At 34.8% G+C, this 18,871-nt stretch overlaps 1 protein-coding gene across 3 annotated transcripts in view; it reads right to left on the reverse strand.

Moving 5' to 3' along the window:
• The window catches only part of RASAL2 (RAS protein activator like 2), a 303,510-nt gene that overhangs the window by 237,581 nt on the left and 47,058 nt on the right, over positions 1-18,871 (reverse strand). The gene's annotated exons all lie outside the window — the stretch shown is intronic.

Consider the following 18,871-nt stretch of genomic DNA (forward strand, 5'->3'; position numbering starts at 1 on the left):
ATAGAAAGATACAGATAGGTAAGGGAGATAGATGTTCTAGTAATAGAAAAGATGACTAGGAGGAGATACTATATGACCTGAATTAAGCATTTACAGAGAGGTCTAACAATATTGCTGCCACTTCCCAGGAGGAGAAAAAGATTGTATGCTAACGCTTTTTTCATATCATACTCATTTATTAGGAGACAAAGATTTTTCTCAAAACTTCTTAGAATAAGTAACAGGCCAAAGGAAACGGCCGCATCAATTAAGTAAAACTTGTCCTAACGTCACTGCCTCTCTTAAAAAGTAACTTCCATAAGGATAGGAACTATGGTCACATATACAGGAGTAACTGGAAAGAGGCGTAGAGTTAAAAAGTCTTTCAGCTTTTTATTTTCTTTTTTTAAATGTTAGACTTGATTACAATACAAAATATTTTTTTTTAAAAGCTTGTTTGTCATAACTGATATCTTGGAACGCTTTACCCAATAATTAAAATTCCTCCCCTGGAATGTGGCAGAATAAAGACTCAGTGACAATATGTCAGCTTTTCCTCTGAGTTTTAATGAAATGATTTCAAGAGACCTAAATTTTCAAAAACGGATTTCCTCAATTACAGGATTTTAATTGCTATTTAGTCAAAAGGTACTCAAAAAGGAAAGAAGCGGTGGTTAAAGGTAAGGCTACTCCAATCTCAGTCAATCTCTGGGAATACCATTGTGCTCCAAAGTCCATGGAAAGAGAACGGACCCCTTCCACACTTGTTGGACTATTCAGGACCTCAGGGACTCCTTTAATTGTGTATTCAAAACTATGGACCATTTGCCCAAATTGTGTGATTTTGGGGGAGTATCCAAACCGCGGATTAGGACCTTCTGCCCTAGAAAAGAATGGCAGGTTTATACACTTTCAGCCAAGGCAAATGCTATATTCAGGTGTATGCTACACTGTGATGTTGGCATTTTATATTTCATTTATTCCATGTATCCTATGGTTAAGATCATTATTTCCAGAAACAGGAATACTAAAAATGAGTCACAAATGCCTTATGAGAGACACAATGGACTGTCAGAACAATTTTCCCATTGACCATATCTCCAGGGCAGTGGTTCAAAATAGGGACTGTGTGCCCCTAGAAGGTACTTTGGGCATTTGTGAGGGTATTTTTGGTTACCATAGTAACTAGAGGTTGCTACTGAGGGAAGTTTCGAGTTCTCTCCTCCCTGCCATCCTGGGAAAGGAGGATGAAGAAAAGAATATGAATGTTAGACACCTCATCTTGGAATGCATGGATATTCCCATGCAGTGAAGAATGTCCTACCAGACATTCACGTAGACAAAAATTTAGTTCACAATTAGCTAAGCCTAAAGCTTAAATCTGTTCTACAAATAAATACTAGGTACTCCCACACAATTTTAATATACACTGAATTTCTAGGAATGCAATTACCAAATAAATAAAGATTATATTTTGCTTTGTTTGGAACTTTACTAAGATTGTTCACCTTTTTCGAAAATCATGTCACCAATGGCAACACTACTTGTGCTACTGTAACTGCCAGTGAAGCACATCTTTATCAATCCGCATTTTAAAGTGCCACAATCATGATGATTCCATAGACAGGGATAAGCATCTGACTACCTCACAATGTCTTCTAGTGTAGTCATGCTTAGGCATTTACACATTGAAATACATACGATTTTATTCTGAATTACTTTCCTTATTCTCTCTCATTTATACTACTTAAGGTATTATAATTACTTTTAACTAATGTGAGGTAACTTATACAGGTATGCTATTCTAAATATATTTAATCTATATGTACACACACATATATTCATATTTATTAATTTCGTTTCCGGATAAGATAAAAAGAACATCACAAACTATTTACTATATAACAAGTGGACAGTGAGTGTGACAGAGTTGAGAATCACTGATCTAGGAATAACAATTAAATTTAAATGGAAAACTGTCAATCTTCTTTGTAAACCGAATATTGTTAAATGATGGTTTACAGGATCAATTTTCAGGGTATTTCTGTCCACCTCATTATGCTAGAGGCCAGGTTTATCACCAGCTTCTCTAAGACCACCACCATTTCCACAAGTGACCCAGGTCATAGTCAGAAGTAGCCTTTCCTCTCACCTGAACCCCTGACACACTATTACCTGGGCCAATTTGTAGGTATACTTGATTTTGTGAAATTGCATGGAGGGAGAAAAAGATTTAAAAAGGACTAGCAAATTCTTTAAAAACACATCTCTTCCATGTACCAATTTTTAATTGACAACTTCTTTAAATAGGGCATAGTCAATAATAGTTTCAAATTTAGCCAGGCCTTGACCAGGTTCAAAGTTGGGAAAAGACTGTCATGAATGAATGGAAGAAGAAAAGAACAGAAGGAGGGGAAAGAGAGGGGAAGGGAAAAGAAAAAGAATCTTGCTCAGGTTGGTAAGGCTATCCAAGAACAGATAAACTTTATACACCCATAAACTTCTTAATGATTAAAAAATCTTAGGCATAACAAATCCTTTTAAAAAGCCTTGAACGATAGAACCAAGTACAAGCATAAATTTTGGACATGGTTATTCCCATAAGAGATGGTGAAAAGAGAAAGCAATTAATACTTGGGACGGTTACTGCTCCTGGCACTTCAGTCTCAGATCTCCTTCCAGGCCAAAACTTCGTAAAATACCTCCAAATGGGCCATCTGATTAAAATAGCTTATGTTTTGATTAAATTAGCTTGAATTAAGTACTAGGTAAAGAATTTTTGCCACAGAAACTATTCATAACCTATTGTCTCTACTAGGATCTGATCTACACCAACCAGTTCACTCCAATTCCATAGGTACAATATTATCTGAATGGACAAAGTACAATCTACCACATTTTCAAATAGTCAATGCTTGTTTCCCTCGGAACTCCTAACTGCTCAGACTTTCAAGCCCGAATTGCCCAGACCAATACTTTAGGCAAGCTACCCAAGTATCAGTAATTATTTTTACTCTTCTGTAGAGAAAACTGCTCAGACAGTGTAAGAGTTTGCAGGTTTTATTAATGTTTCCTTACCCTTTACTCTGGCCAGAAAGAAACCAGTTACTAGTTAAACTGCCTGAGCTCCATGGTGTTGATGCTTCTCAAAACAAAACCAGGACCAATGTGGCAGTAAGAATGAGCAGGAACAATGCGCTGATACATCAGATTACTTTAAAAGCTATGTTTTTGTTCCTTATCTTTTCAACTCATATGTTCAGGATTAGAAATTGCTTTTGGATGGCCTAGAGATAGAACATGTGGATAAAAATACTCCATACTCTCAGGAACAACTGGTGCAGAGTGGTGTATAAATTTACTGTCAGATAAGTAAATATTAAATATTAACTTATTAAAGACATAAAGACAAGCAAATTTATGTTGAACAAGAGCATCTGCCAAGAAATTTAGCCAAAGTGAATTCACTGCTTCCATTCAGACTGGCTGAGACAAAGTGTTGTAAAAAAATATAAGAGAAGTGGTCAAGGAAGAAATGGAATGATGAACAAATCAATTCAACAAAACTAAAAAAAGAACTGACAATTTTAAACAGAAGAACATCCAGGCTGGTATGTATGTGCACATGGGCCTGCGGGCATGAGCATGTGTGTATAAGTATGTGTGTGTTTAATTGTAAACAGATGCTGGTGCATGAATGATCAACATTTGAAACCTGAAGATCTGAAAAAAGGCTAAAGATAGATCCAAATTCCTGAATAAATAAGACATATGAAAAGAGCATGAAATACAAATGAGTAGCATGTCTTTCAGAGGATAAAGCAAACAATCAGCTTAAAAAGTGAACACGGAAGGGCCAACTCTAAGAAAAAGAGCCACCAAAGAACTCCCCTTGTAAAGTGTGCTGTAAAACAGGAGAGAAAATTTTAAATAGTTGCACATGTGAATGAATATTAAAAATATTTTAATCCTCCTAAGAAGTGTGTTTCTAATTAGATATTCCTTTTTTGATTATTTATTTTAGTGCAGTGGAGGAATTAACTATGACTTAGCTCTTCCCACAATAGCAGCTGTTAGATTTAACTAAGCAGCTTCCTCTTTTATGCTCCTACCAAAACACGTGTATACTACATCTTAACATACTTCTGGGGAAAGACCAAAGAATTTCTGTCTCTCCGTCTAGCTACTTCCTGATGCAATTACTGGATCTTTTTCTATGTTAAAATAGAGAGAGGAAATCCTTTAATCTACTCCATAAATGTTTAATTCTCTGGCCAATATTTTATTCCTTATAAAATGCAGGTCAAGAATCCACTGTTAAATGTCTTGGAATTTTTCTTAGCAACCAAGTAACAGAGAATATTGTGTATTTTTTCAACTTACCTATTTAGAAATGAGGAAAAATTTAAACCAAACGAGAAAAGACAAATCTAAAATCAGAGTGAGGAGGATGGGAAGGACAAAGTCACACACGAAGTATTTTAAGAGTGGAAAATAAATGTATTCATAATCGCTTAGCCAAACTGCTAATCTATTTTAAAACTTCCATTCTTCCATGACGTGCATTTCTTTAAAATATAAAGTGGAATGTTAAGAAGGAGGCACTCTGGGAAGTATAAACATGCTAGTAATTTTTACATGTTGCTTTTTGGAAAGGCCCACCCACCTAACTCCATCCCCTTAAAACTGGATTGTCCCAGAATTAAATGACATAGCCTTCATTTTAAAGGCTGAAAGTAGAACATTAACTGTTCCCTACACTTGGGATTCAACATATGGTTGCAGACGCTAAAAGGCAAATTCAATAATAAATAGAATGGTAAGAAAAAGGTACAAATTTGAGAATTGTGGAGAGAAATCTTAAAAGGTGTGTCATAACCAGGACCAATAGGACTTCTGCATAACTCTTGTCTTACACTCCCTCTAAGAGTAAAAGATAAAGATCATTGCTTGGACCTACTCAATAGTTAGCATCCTCATTAAATACCCAAAAAGGGAGGCAATTAGTGTCAACTGTAATGATGAAAAAGAACACCTTTCAAAATGAACTTATCCAAGAATGAACCTACTGAAAAGTCTTATCTAAAAGACATATAAAAATAAATGAACACTTCACCAAAATAAAGTCTTCTAATAGGAACTGTCACCAAAGATTCCTCTGTGTTTTTCTAAATTGTGAATACAACTTGTCAATCATAGAGGGGGGGAAAAGTAACCATTACAGTTAAGTGAAACTTGGAGATATTCAAATATAAATAGATTTGGGCTTTTTCCCTTGAGTACACACTGGCTACCAAAAAAAAAAAAAAAAGAGGAGATAGTCATAAAGATGTCAAAAAATTGACAAGTGGCACATTTCAAAGGGCAGGTGGACAACTGTGTATATCAACATTAGAAATAATTTTAAAGATTCTGTCCTCCATTGCTCTAATACTGCTCTAATAAAAGATGAAAACTAAGGACAGTTTCACTGATCTTTCCTCACTGTATTGGAAATCTTAAACATTAAATGAAAAATAGCTTTGTAGTTAAAAGAACAAATTTATAGAGCCACAATTAACTTCAACATTATCATACATGTTCAAATAAATATTAAAAGACTTTGGTTTCCATATACAAGCTGGGTAACAAACTCTACAACTTCACAGAGTAAGAAGCAGTATTAAGAATGACTATCAAAGAGTGCATTCTGTGTGACCCACTACCCGCTTCTCATGTGATGGTACAGACACCCCCTACTGACTGCTGTGAGGCTGAACATAAGCTGTAGACAAAAATCTCAGAAACACAGAGCCTGGTGTGCATTTTAAGTAGTTTCCAAAGCTAGCAGTGCTACTGTTGGGACCTTCGCTCCAGATTAAAGGCAGAACACACCACAATCCCCAATTTTAAAGAGAGACATGAACATGGGAGTAGAAAATAACATACTCAAAACAGAGGTGCCTCTCATAGATTATTGGTGAAAACTTCTGATTACAAATTGGTCCTTTATAAAGTACTTTAAAGGAAATTACCTCTAGAAATTAAGCTAAAGGTATGAAAAGAGGAAGAGATTTCTGGCAATGAGATTTCTGATAAATCTCCTCCTCAGGGGATACTGCTATATCTACATGTTATAAATATGTAGTATTTTGCCAGTAATAAGACAGTCTAGTTTCTGGTGTGTAGTTTTCCCTTTTTGATTTATCACACAATCTAAAATAAGACTAACTTTAGCTATTTGTGTGCTATCTCTGATTTCAACTTTAATAAATGTGTTAAAACTGTAGAGAGTATTTAAGTTTAAAAGTGCACAGGATCTTATAAAGACTAGAACATATGCAGGTGGGAGCTTAAGGAATTTTCTGCCCATTCTGCAGAAGCAGGATGCCATCTGCTCGTGCCATGAATCAAGCTCACCCTCAGCAGTTTCCAAAGTTGACAGGAAAATCTGGTTGTTTAGTTAACACTGAAAACACACTCTGAATCCAAGATGAACTGTTATTTTTTTAAAATACTCTTAGACATAGTTAAAAACTTGTTTTCCCCTTTAAAAGCAGCTGTCTGTCTATATCTTTTTTTCCCATACAACTACTTTTGAAAGAATTAAATTTTCAAAACTGCTGACAATTTCAAAATAGTACTCTCATATAACTGAAAATCTATTATTTTGATTTTTGAAAAACAAGCTCATCTTTTATACTGGAAATTCTTTCTCTCTTGCATAGTTCAGATATCAACAAATAAGAAAAAAGCATAGTCAAATCATTTACATGGCTATGTTTCTCAACAGTTAACTGGAAACTATGAAACTTCATTCTTTCATTCTCTTGTTTCTTTATCTGCCTCTCTAATTTAAACTTCAAGTCTTCTGGGCAGGGCTAAAGTCCACTGTCATTCTGTCACTGTGTTTAAATAGCATAAAACAGTAATAACCAGTGGCTTATGCACATTGTAACTTAGTGTGCACACAACTAAAAGCCTTAAGAAACACTAAAGATGGAAAATCTCTTGCCAGATATTGGAGGAGAAAAAGTATTGCTGGATGTATCAATTAGGAAAGGTTTTTTTTTTTTTATTGTTTTGAGTAACAATTGGAAATGCATTCCTCAGAACAGAAATTAGAAAGAATTATAATAAAACTGTAAAAAAAAAATCCATGTAAATGACTAAAACTTTAAACTAAAAAGTAACCTCCATTCACTGATTTTTTTCTTATTTGTTTCCTTTTTGAATTAACATATTAATAATGAGATATCAACCGTTGTCTTTTAAAACTATACAGAACTTTTAGCCACGTCTTACTCATACTAGGCACCTACTGATTTTAGTTCCATGAGGATATCTGACATTTCATTAAAATTTTTCCCCTTAAAACTGTTGCTATTTGGATAACATGCCTTGAATTTTTTAGGCGTATTAATTTAAAAATCCATTAAGTGATCACACTGGTACTGTCACAGAGCTATTATTTTCACTTCGCAACTCTGACACTGGTTACAAGCACATGACCCACTAAAAAAGATCCCTCCTATCTCCTTTGTTTTTAGCACCTTTAGGAAACAAGGTCTTGTTTTACTTTTAGGAAGCTGAAAACAGATGAATTTGACTTTGCTGAGTTCAGAGAACACTTTATGGGAAACAGGGTTTGTTGACATCTGCAATAGAGATAAAGTGGGTCTGGGGAACTGTGAGTACGCATGTGTGTGCACATGCATAAAGAAGGGGGAAAGATCATGAAAACAATTCCACCACATCACTCATTTATAACTAAGGCCTTTAAAGAGCATCCAGTAAGCATTAGGTTGATGTTTGCTGTGGTCCAACACTTGTGAGCAAGGCAACCTTGGACAAGAGACATTAACTCTCTTCTGGACCTCAGCTTATTCATCAGTAAAATTAGCATAGGGGGAGGTCTAGTTTAGTTTATAAAGTTCCTTTCAATTCTAAAAACCAAACATTCATTGAGTAACAGTTATTAGGAACACAAAAGATGAATAAAATACAGTTCTGGCCCTATGTTTGAAAAACTCAATCACCATGTTCACTGTTTCTGATAATTTTATACACACACATACATATGAAATGTTTGAAGAACAAAAAGATGGGTGTAATAAAAAAAGATGGACAGTGACAAGTGTTGACAAGGATTTGGAAAAACTAGAATCTTCATTCATTGCTGATGGGAATGTAAAATGGTACATTTTGGCATTTCTTCAAAAAGTTAAATATAGAGTCACCATATGACCCAGAAATTTAACTCCTAGGCACATACCTAAGAAAACTGAAAACATGCCAACAACAAGCTTGTTCACAAACGTTCATATCAGTATTATTCATAATAGTCAAAGAGTGAAAACAGCCCACATGTTCATCAACCAATGAATGTGGTATAGTCACACAGCGGCATATTGCACTGTCATAAAATGGAATGAGAACTGATACATGCTGCAATATGCATGAACCTTAAAAACATTAAACCAGGTAAAGGAAGCCAGTCACAAAAGGCCACATTATATGATTCTATACATATGAAAAGTACAGAATAGGCAATTCCATAATGACAGAAACTAAATTAGTGGTTGCCAAGGCCTATGGGAGGGGAAAACGGGTGGTGACTATTAATGATGCATAAGGGGTTTCTCTTGAGGGTGATGAATGTTCTGGAATTAGATAGCAGTGATGGTTGCATAAGTTATTGTGCAATATACTAAAACACCTAACTGTATACACCTAACTATGTTTTAAAACGATGAATTTCACAGTATGTAAATTGTATCTTAACTTTTTTAATTACTTGAGGGGAAAAAAAGAAAATGTGTTTAAGACCTTTGTGAGACAAAAGAGATAGGAAAAGAAAATGGCAGGACAGACACTGAGGTAACCCTCAGCTAGTGGAACAGACAGGAAAAAAGAGGCCAAAGAAACAATCAGGGAATGTGGAGTTTATGATGTCCAACAGAACACCGCCATCCTGGCAACTGATTCTGAGTGATGAAGATGCTTAATACAGTGAGTCCGGCCAGTTTAAGTTTTTTCTCTACAAAAGAAGCCTGGTTACTGTTCTCTCCTCCTTCTCTAGTTGTGGCTAATCCTGCACACTACTGAAAGCAATCAAGCTATCTTCTTTCAAAATGCTCCATAAGTCAGGTTTTTCACTGTCTTTTCTTCATTAGACAAGATTAGTAAATGTTTACTCAATAAATTTAATATAAGTGGGATCCCTTTATTACCAACCTGATCCTGATCTCATTTCATAAGTTTAGTTATTAAAAGGAAATCTATTCTCTTGACTCTCTTACATAGTAATAATTTTATTACTTTGTTTTTATAAAACTATTATGCTTTTTCCCTCTGTACAAGTTCTACTGTAGTTTTCAAAACCACAGCACAATTTTCCCAGAAATAACTGGAAATTTTAAAGTTCTGATCATTTTGATTTTTGCTTTGGCCACACTCATCCAAAGTGGCAGAGGAGAGATTTTCATACTTTGCAATAACTGTCTAACAAGTAAATGCACTTTAGAAAAGAACAGGTGGATGTGTAAATCAGCTTGTTTTGAAACACTTTCCTTGCCTCACTTTGCTTTGTTAATTTTATTTTCTAGGGCATCTGAAAACTACTAGGCTGTAAGCAGACTGTCTGGTCAGCCAAGACAAAGTCTTGGCACTACTTTGAAATAAGATATGCCAGGTCTACCCTCCTGTATTACGTGACTGGCCTAGTTAGAGGATATATATACACACACGATAGTCAAGACAGACATCATCAATATGGATGCTGCGGTGTCATTATCTCATGAGCAATGTTTCTGGTAGCAATGATGTGCATGTTAAATTAAAAAGACTAAAATATGAAAGATAAAGAATTCTAAAGTAAAACCTAAAATACCCAGCATAATACCAACTTACACACTTTAGTTTGAAATACCAAACTGTACAGGTTTAAATTTTTACTCCTTTAAAACTATATTTTGTTTCCCAAGAATAATTTCTGAATTAAGTTTTCTGTTATTTATATTCCAGACTTATATTTATGTATTCTGAGTTATATTTTACCTTATTCCAGTATGATTTCAGTATGATTAAGACTTTTTAAAGACCATATTTTGCCAATATGGAGTTCGCAAAGTATCATCCAGTACTCTAAACATAAGCCTTAGAATCTATGAGTCATCAAGAAACATTTTTTATTACAGTACTTTTTAGGGTTTGCATGTTGTCCCATGTCCTAGGACCTCAGGAATATCAGGATGAAACTGATACCTATAAAGAGAAGTATCAAGTAAATTTTAAGGGAGAAATCCACTTATACATATTTTTATAAGAACAACTTGGGGGTATGAATTATAAGGGAAGAAAGCATGAGGGAACAAAGTCATAGGTACTACTAATATTTTGAGAAAGCTGCCATGATACTAGTGGTTCTTCTGTATACAATAAGAATTGCCACAATTTACGCAGTACCCACCATGTGCTAGATGTAAATGCTACATATAAATTGCTTCATTGAATCCTTAAAAAGAATATTATTTTCCCCATTTTGCAAATGAGGTAAATTAGATTTGGTCAACTACTCTGTACAAGGAAACACACAACCTCTGAGGCAGAGCAGCATTTGGAATCCAAGTTGGTCCAATTCCAAAACTCATTCCTTCACTATACTATAAGGGCTCACCCTTTGTTCTTATAAAGCAAAACTGCAAACTTAAATGCCAACAGGAAGTTTGCGATTAAAATAAAATGCACGCAGTAAGTTAAACAAACAGAGAATAAGGTGATTTTGCAACCAAGCATACACCTGCCTAACTAACCCATCCTCTTGACATATACTGGACAAGTATAAGAAAGCAGCCAAAAAAAATTTTTTTCCACTGGGCACTAATTTTCTGGACACATGTAAAAAAAATTACCATTTGGAAATCAGCAAAAAATGAAAAGCAATCTTAATAAGAGAAGTGGTTAGTAGTTTTCATATGAGATGTATAGGGCCTAAACTAGTCATCACTGAACTAAATAAAACACTAACTCTTTAAATGGTAACTCCTTTACTTTGAATCTTACATACAAATTTTGTAGCAATAATAAACCTTAGAGAAGAGCATCATTTAATATTGGCAGTCCCTTACTTTGATATATAGCATTCACAAAGATGCATCTGAAGGCTGAATCAGCAAGTCTAAAAATAGATGGAAAAAATTAAAATAAAAAGACATATATGCTATAATGGTGGTTATGTTCTCAGAGTACTAAAAGATCTAATCAAATCTCTTAAGTAAGGCTTTGAGAGCACTACCTATTACCTGAATACCACCCTTATTACCCCAACCCGCTACCCAGGGAGCAGCAAATAACCCTCAGAGGCACCTCAACAATCTGTGGCCCTGGGAGTTAGAATCAGGTATTTCTCCTTCGTACAGGCCTACAGCCCTTTCACTGACCAAGCCTCACTCCCCACAAAAGCAAAAACTGGGTGGTAAAATGGCAGAGGGATGACAGAAAGGGACGAGTAGGACATCAGGGAACTCTGGGTAGATGGGCACTACTGTAAGCAAACAAATTCTAGGCTATGGCTATGCGGTGACCCAGAGAAGCACCTAGCAATGTAGAATTTCTGGGAGGCGCCCTCCACCAGGCAGGACACAATGAACTGAAAATATTTAGACTATTGCCAGTGCGGTCTCCCTAAGCTAAAAAACAGTGAATAATCTGAGGCAAGCAGCGCCACAATGCAACAGTTCAAAATCATCAATACTCAGGAAACAGAATAGGTAAGATTTCCATCCCCCACACAGAAAGGAGTTCAGGAAGTCTACATAATGCTCAAAAATAGGATTTTTATGAAAGTCAAGGCCCACCAAATATGTACTATCATTTTATATACAAAAAGAAGGCTACCCATAATGTCAAATATTATAAGAAAAGATGATATACATGAGTAGGCATTTAGGCTAAACAGAATTGCAGACTTATAGATGAAATGCTACATTGGTCTAGGCATTCATGAAATGACCCTGCCAAGAATTAAACAGAATCACATTTTCCAACCTGTCCTAACATTATATTTTATTTTATTTTAACTAGTGTCATCCATCTATATATCAATAACACTGGCCTTTTACATTGTGTTTTTAAGAACAGTATTTATTAGAAAGTCTAACAATGTTTGATGCCTTTAGTTCATTTTCTCTCTTCTCTACCTCCTCTACAGGACCCATTAAATACCAACCATCCAAAAATCCACAACTTCTAAAAAGAATTGCTAAATGGCTCTTAAAAAAGTCTAATAATTTAGCTGACACTAATAACTTAGCCACTCTAATTTCACGCATATTTCTTTCCAAAAAAAAAAGTATGCATCTGAGCTCAGCTGACATTCTGACAACAAAAAATATACATCTCCCCTAATCTGATCCACAATTTACTGTTATAACTACTAAAGTTCCACATTAACATTCATATCATATTCTAAATTTATTGTTTACAAGGAATCCACTAAATCAACACATAACTCATATTCATTCTAGAACTATCTGACATAAAAAGATGGGGAAGAGGTAGAAATCACACAATTAATGCTTGCTTAGAGATGATTTTTATAATGTACACGATAAAAAATTAAATTCAGATAAAGGAGAGAAAATTCTCAAAACAAACAATTTAAATCACTACTATTGCTAAATCAAGAGCTTCATTTCTTTGCATTTACATATGTGCTTTCAACAGCAAATAGTGAATAATTTAGTGGTTCAATTCCAGTATTTAATCTGCCACAAATGAAATCATTTTTAAATCTTCAGTAAGAAATTTGAGGACTGCAAGTTTCTATTATAAGGAGTAATTACCAGCTCCCAGCTGTGAAGTAAATATTACCTAAACAGAACTTATTAAAATATGTTTGCAATTAAATACCTAGTAATCATTAAACAAGGCAGTAATATAAGGTTTATAGGTGGGAAAACCAATGAAGCACAATCTTACAACAGGTTTCTGGAAACTATGAATTCAACCAGCAGATTACTAATTACCAGGAAAAAGAAGGGATCTTGGTTCTAAGGATCTCTGTGACAACTGAGATGCAGATGTAATAGCACCAAACTCAGCCATTCCCTGCACGGAACAGAGGTACAGTATTCTCAACAAAGCCCTGTAGAGCACACCACAGTCTGATGAAAGATAGTCATCAGTGGTAACCAGACATTCATGGGGGCTTTAAGTAGAACTGGGAGAGGGAGTGCAACATATTCCACATAAAAGGAAAAAAAAAAAATCAGGCTGGCAAGATGACAGCAATCAGCAAGATCTGTCTCCTGTGTTCTAAAAGATGTAGGAGGCCGCTTTAGAACTGACTAAAAAAATCTCCTGGAAGACATTAACAGATTTTTTTTTTAAAGGTAACATGTAAATTATAACAATAGGATGTCACCACATTTCTAATCCTTTTTTTTTTTTTCTGGGTTATAATGTACTGAGCTATGTTCTTCAAGGCAGGGGAAGACTTCCTAAAAATGTCTTAAATTTTAAAAATAAAGGGCAAGTTTACCAAGGAAAAAATGCATAAATTATAATTATGAAATCTTGACAGAAGACAAAGAATGCAACCCGATAAAATTACTCAGAATTGAGTAGTCTACATCGGAACGGCATCTATGTCCTGAAATACTCCAGTGCCCTCTGGGCCAAGAGAAGAATACAGAATCAAGGTCCTGTTTCCTAGTATTGTATCTCAGTTATCTGTCTAAACTCTTGTTTATACTTTACAGAACTAGATTTTAGTGTTGAAAAAGACTGAATCAATGACAGAACCAAAGTGAATGACTCCATTTCTTTCAACAGTATAACCAAATCAGTCACCTAGACTCAAAATCTAAGAGTTCCTTTTTTTTTCTTTTATGCCTTATAATTAATCGATTACTAAAAACTAAGTCTTCTCTCAAAATGTTTATCTAATTAGCATAGCCTCAAAATATCTCCCTCAAATACTGATTAATTAAATTATGTGGCAGGTTTCAAATATGTCCACAAATTCTTTGATACTTTTCCTTCCAGGGGATGGAGCTTACTTCTCCTCCTCTTGAATGTGGGCTGGCCTTAGTGACTTGCTTCTACTGAGTAGACTATGAAAGAGAAAAACAGCACTGCAGTGGAGAGACCGGCATATATCACCTTACCAAGTGATCAAAGTTAACATCACCAGTGTTAAGTCAAGCTGATATCATGTATCTCTTGATAAGACACAGTGAGAAGGTTCTTCACAACTGTGGTGTTCTTCCCCAAAATGCGTTAAGTCCAGTCTAATCATGAGAAGACATCAGCCAAACCCAAATCGAAGTACATTCTACAAAATATCTAACGAATACTAAAAGTGTCAAGATCATGGAAAACAGGGAAAGCCTCAGAAAGCATCACAGACTGGGAGAGACTAAGGAGATATGACAATTAAATGCAACATCATATCCTGGACTGGATCTTGGAACAGAAAAAGAGTATCAGTGGAAAAACTGGTGAAATCTGAATAAAGTCTGTAGTTCAGTCAATGGCATTGCATCAATGTTAATTTCCTCATTTTTATCTAAGGTTATATAAGATGTTAACATTAGGGGAAGCTAAGAAAAATATATTTGGTAACTGAGTACACTATTTCTGTAGCACTTATGTAAATCTAAAATTATTTCAAAATATTTTTTTCCAATTTCATGACCACATTTTCTCTTACTTTTTAGAGAGCCAGCACCATAGCTCATAAATAAGCCTTACCACTATTACTGAGATTTTCCAGATTCCCATGTCTTTAAGATCTGCCCTCTCCAATTTATCTGATATATATCAAAGGGCCAGTCTTAATTTATATCATCTCCCTATTCAAAAACTACAGCTTCAAAACTATAAATAACTCCTCAGTGCCTTAATATTATTTATCACTGAACTTATCACGAAAAGGCATCTGCAAAACATCTACATACTGCTTACCTAACCTTCTACCACTACTAGAGATAATTTGTTTTATCTTTAATCATATACCAATGACAATTTTTTAAATGCAGTAAGAAAAACCTTGGTCATTAAGATCAACAATGGAGATTTTTTTTAAAGTATGGATTTTGCTTTTAGAGAACTTATATTCTTGTTTGGCATATGAAGGTTATTTATTTGGTATTTTTATCTTATTTCCTATCACTTTGCCAAATTTTTTTTAGTCATTTTCATAGGTTTTAGTCAATTAATTCCTCTATTTTTTAAGTATCTGATCATATTTTTATAATAAAACAACCTTATATTTCCCATCATTTATATTTACCTCTAAGCTAATTGAAAATGTTGATTAAAAGCTCAATAATTACAAATGATGATATTATAAAATGTTGCAGTAAACACATTAACTGACCCAGAAGAGGATAATTGGTCACAGAATTACCAAATCTTATCAACACACCTTAAGAAGCCTACCTGGAAAGCTTACTCTTCCCTTTTCAGGGGGGCTCTTTCAGTCCATATTAATGGACAAATAGTTTTCCAGCTACCTATTTATTTTAGTTATATACAACAAGTTATTTTATGGATATCAACAAACTGGTTCTAAAGTTTATATGGAAAGGCAAAAGGCCCAGAATCGCCAACACAATACTGAAGGATGAGAACAAAGCTGGAGGACTGATGCTACCCGTGCTGCAAGTATCATGACATTGTAGTATTGGCAAAAAAAAAAAAGACAAATAGATCAATGGATAGAATAGAGAGCCTAGAAATAGACCCACATAAGTATAGTCAGTTGATCTCTGATAAAGGAGCAAAGGCAAGACAATAGAGAAAAGAAAATCTCTTCAAGAAACAGTGCTGGAACAACTGAACAGACACACATGAAAAATGTGAATCTAGACACAGACCTTACATCTTTCACAAAAATTAACTCAAAATGGATCACAGATCTAATGGTAAAATGCAAAACTATAAAACTCCTAAACAATAACAGAAGAAATCTAAATGACCTTGGATATGGTGATGCCTTTTTAGATTAAACACTAAAGACACAATCTCCATAAAAAAAATAATTGATAAGCTGGATTTCATTAAAATTTAAAACTTCTGCTTTGCTAAAGACAATAGCTTTAGAATTAGAAGACAAGCCACAGACCAGGAGAAAATGAATAAAACATGGGCCAAAGACCTTAAAAGACACCTCACCAAAGAAGATAAACATATGATAAAATGCCCCACATCATACATCACCAGGGAAATGCACATTAAAACATGGATAGATACCGGTAACTACACCCCTCTTAAATGGCCAAAATCTGGAACACTAACAATACCAAATGCTGGCAAGGACGTGGAACAACAGGAACTCTCAGTCATTGCTGGTGAGAATGTAGAATAGTACAGACACTTCAGAAGACACTTTGATGCTTTCTTATAAAACTCAACATCCAATTATCATATGAGCCAGCAACTGTACATCTTAAGCATTTACCCCCAAAAGTTGAAAACTCATGTCCACACAAAAACCTGCATGTGGATGTTCACAGCAGCATAATTCATAACTGCCAAAACTTAGAACCAACCAAGATGTCCTTCAGTGGGTGAATGGATAAGTAAATTGTGGTACATTTGGACAATGGAATATTATTCAACACTAAAAAGAAATGAGTCATCAAGCCATGAAAAGACATGGAAGAACCTTAAATGCATACTATTAAGTGCAAGAAGGCAATCGGAAAAGACCACATACTATATAACTTCAACTATATGACACTCTGGAAAAGGCAGAACTATGGAGACTATAAAAAGATTTGTATTGTGGTAAGGGAGGGAATAGGCAGAGCACAGATTCTGGACAGTGAAAATACTCTGTATGATATTATAATGATGGACTTACATCACTATACATTTCTCCACCAAGAGTAAAACCTAAGGTAGACTATGGCCTTTGATTATGATATGTCAGTATAGGTTCATTCTTGGTAAAAATGTCCCATTCTGGTGAGAGATGTTGACAATGGGGAAGGCTATGTATGTGGTGGGGCAGGGAGTATATAGGAAATCTCTGTACCTCCCTCTCAATTTTGCTGTTAACCTAACACTGCTCTTTTTAAAAAAGCCTTAAAATTTTTGGAATTGTATTTATAAATACAACATATATTCTTATCTTGTATTTGATTCTTTATAACTGTTTCAGTTGGTTACTTTGCTTCCCTTTCCTTCTTTTCATTTAACCTTATGAGCCAATTAAACCCAAGTATCCGTCTTACCTTTGAAAGTCATGTGACCTCCCCTTAAATTTATCCTTTGTCTCAGAGCTACAGATGTGGGAAGAGCACTGATGAGAATCAAGAAAACTGGGGTATGAACCTGACTCTGCTTATAACCCCACTTCTCCAAGTTTCAGATTCTTCATCCCTAAAGCAAAGTTTAGAGACTAAATAACCTGGTTCTCTCTAGCCCTTTTTATAATTCTCAGTTAGTAACAGGTACAAGTAAAATAAATGTGAAGGGATTCCGGGAAGATGATGATGAAGGTTGCATACTTTTGAATTTCCCTAAACCCCCCCATAAAAACATAACAACTAGGATACCTAAACTAGTAATTCACAGACAACATTTATAACAAAACTACATTAAGTGAAATACCCAAGAACCTCAAAAATATAAGCAAACAAGGAAATAACACCAACAGCCACAAGACATGTGTAACCAAAGATTCTTTATCAGCAGAAAATGACTTTAAAGTATATTGGCACAAACTTATAAATATGCAAAAACCCAGGGAATATAATTTCCTTGAGCCCTTCTGGAAAACACACTATAAAATGGCACTGTCCAGTAAAAATTTCTGCAATGATAGAAATGTTCTTTCTATCCTATTCAATATAGTAGCCACTGGCCACAGGTGACCAATAAGCACTTGAAAATATGGCTAGTGTAACTAAGGAACTTCATTTTAAATTTTATTTTAATTAATTTAAACAGCTAGGTTGCTAGTTTTTGATTGTGCAGCTAAAGAATGAACATCAGACAACTGAAATGGCTGGCTTGCTATAAAGGCAGGCAAAGTATTTCAGAAAATAGTTTGGCAGACTTTTTTAAAGGTTAGTTATAGAATTATAGTATTACCCAGCAATTCCACTCCTAAGTATCTGCACAAGAGAAATGAAAACATATGCCTAAACAAAGACTTATATACAAAAGATTATAGCATCATTATTCTTTTTTCTTTCCTGATTTCTTTTTTATTCCAGTTTTGAGATATAATTGGCGTATAATATTATATTAGCTCAAGGTGTACAATATAACGATTTGATATGTGTATACGTTGCTAAATGATTACCACAGCAAGTTTAGTTGACATCAATCACCTCACAGTTATTTTTTTTCTCGTGATGAGAACTTTTAAAATCTACTCTCTCAGCAACTTTCAAATATACAACTGTATTTTACAACAACTGTAACAATACAACAGCATTGTTAACTATAGTCACTATGCTGGATATTATATCCGCAGAACTCATGGACCTTACAAGTGAAGTTTTTACATTTGACCACCTTCACCCATTTACCCCACTCTCCCATCCCCCTGCCTGTGGCAACCACCAATATATTCTATATTCAGTTTTTTTTAGATTCCACATAAAAGTGAGGTCATACAGTATATGTCTCTCTCTGGCTTACTTCACTTGGTATAATGCCCTCAGAGTCCATCCATGTTGTCACTAATGGCAGGATTTCCTTCTCTTTTATGGCTAAAAAATATTCCATTGTATAAAAATATACCACATTATGTTCTTTCCATGTCTTAACTACTGTGAGTAATACGGTGAGGAACATGGGAGTACACATATCTCTTTGAGATAAAATTCTGGAGTTTTTTTGGGATATATACCCAAAATTAGATTTGCTGGATCATATGTTAGTTCAATTT

This window comes from Camelus ferus, chromosome 21 (assembly GCF_009834535.1).
Source record: "Camelus ferus isolate YT-003-E chromosome 21, BCGSAC_Cfer_1.0, whole genome shotgun sequence".
Lineage (NCBI taxonomy): Eukaryota > Metazoa > Chordata > Mammalia > Artiodactyla > Camelidae > Camelus > Camelus ferus.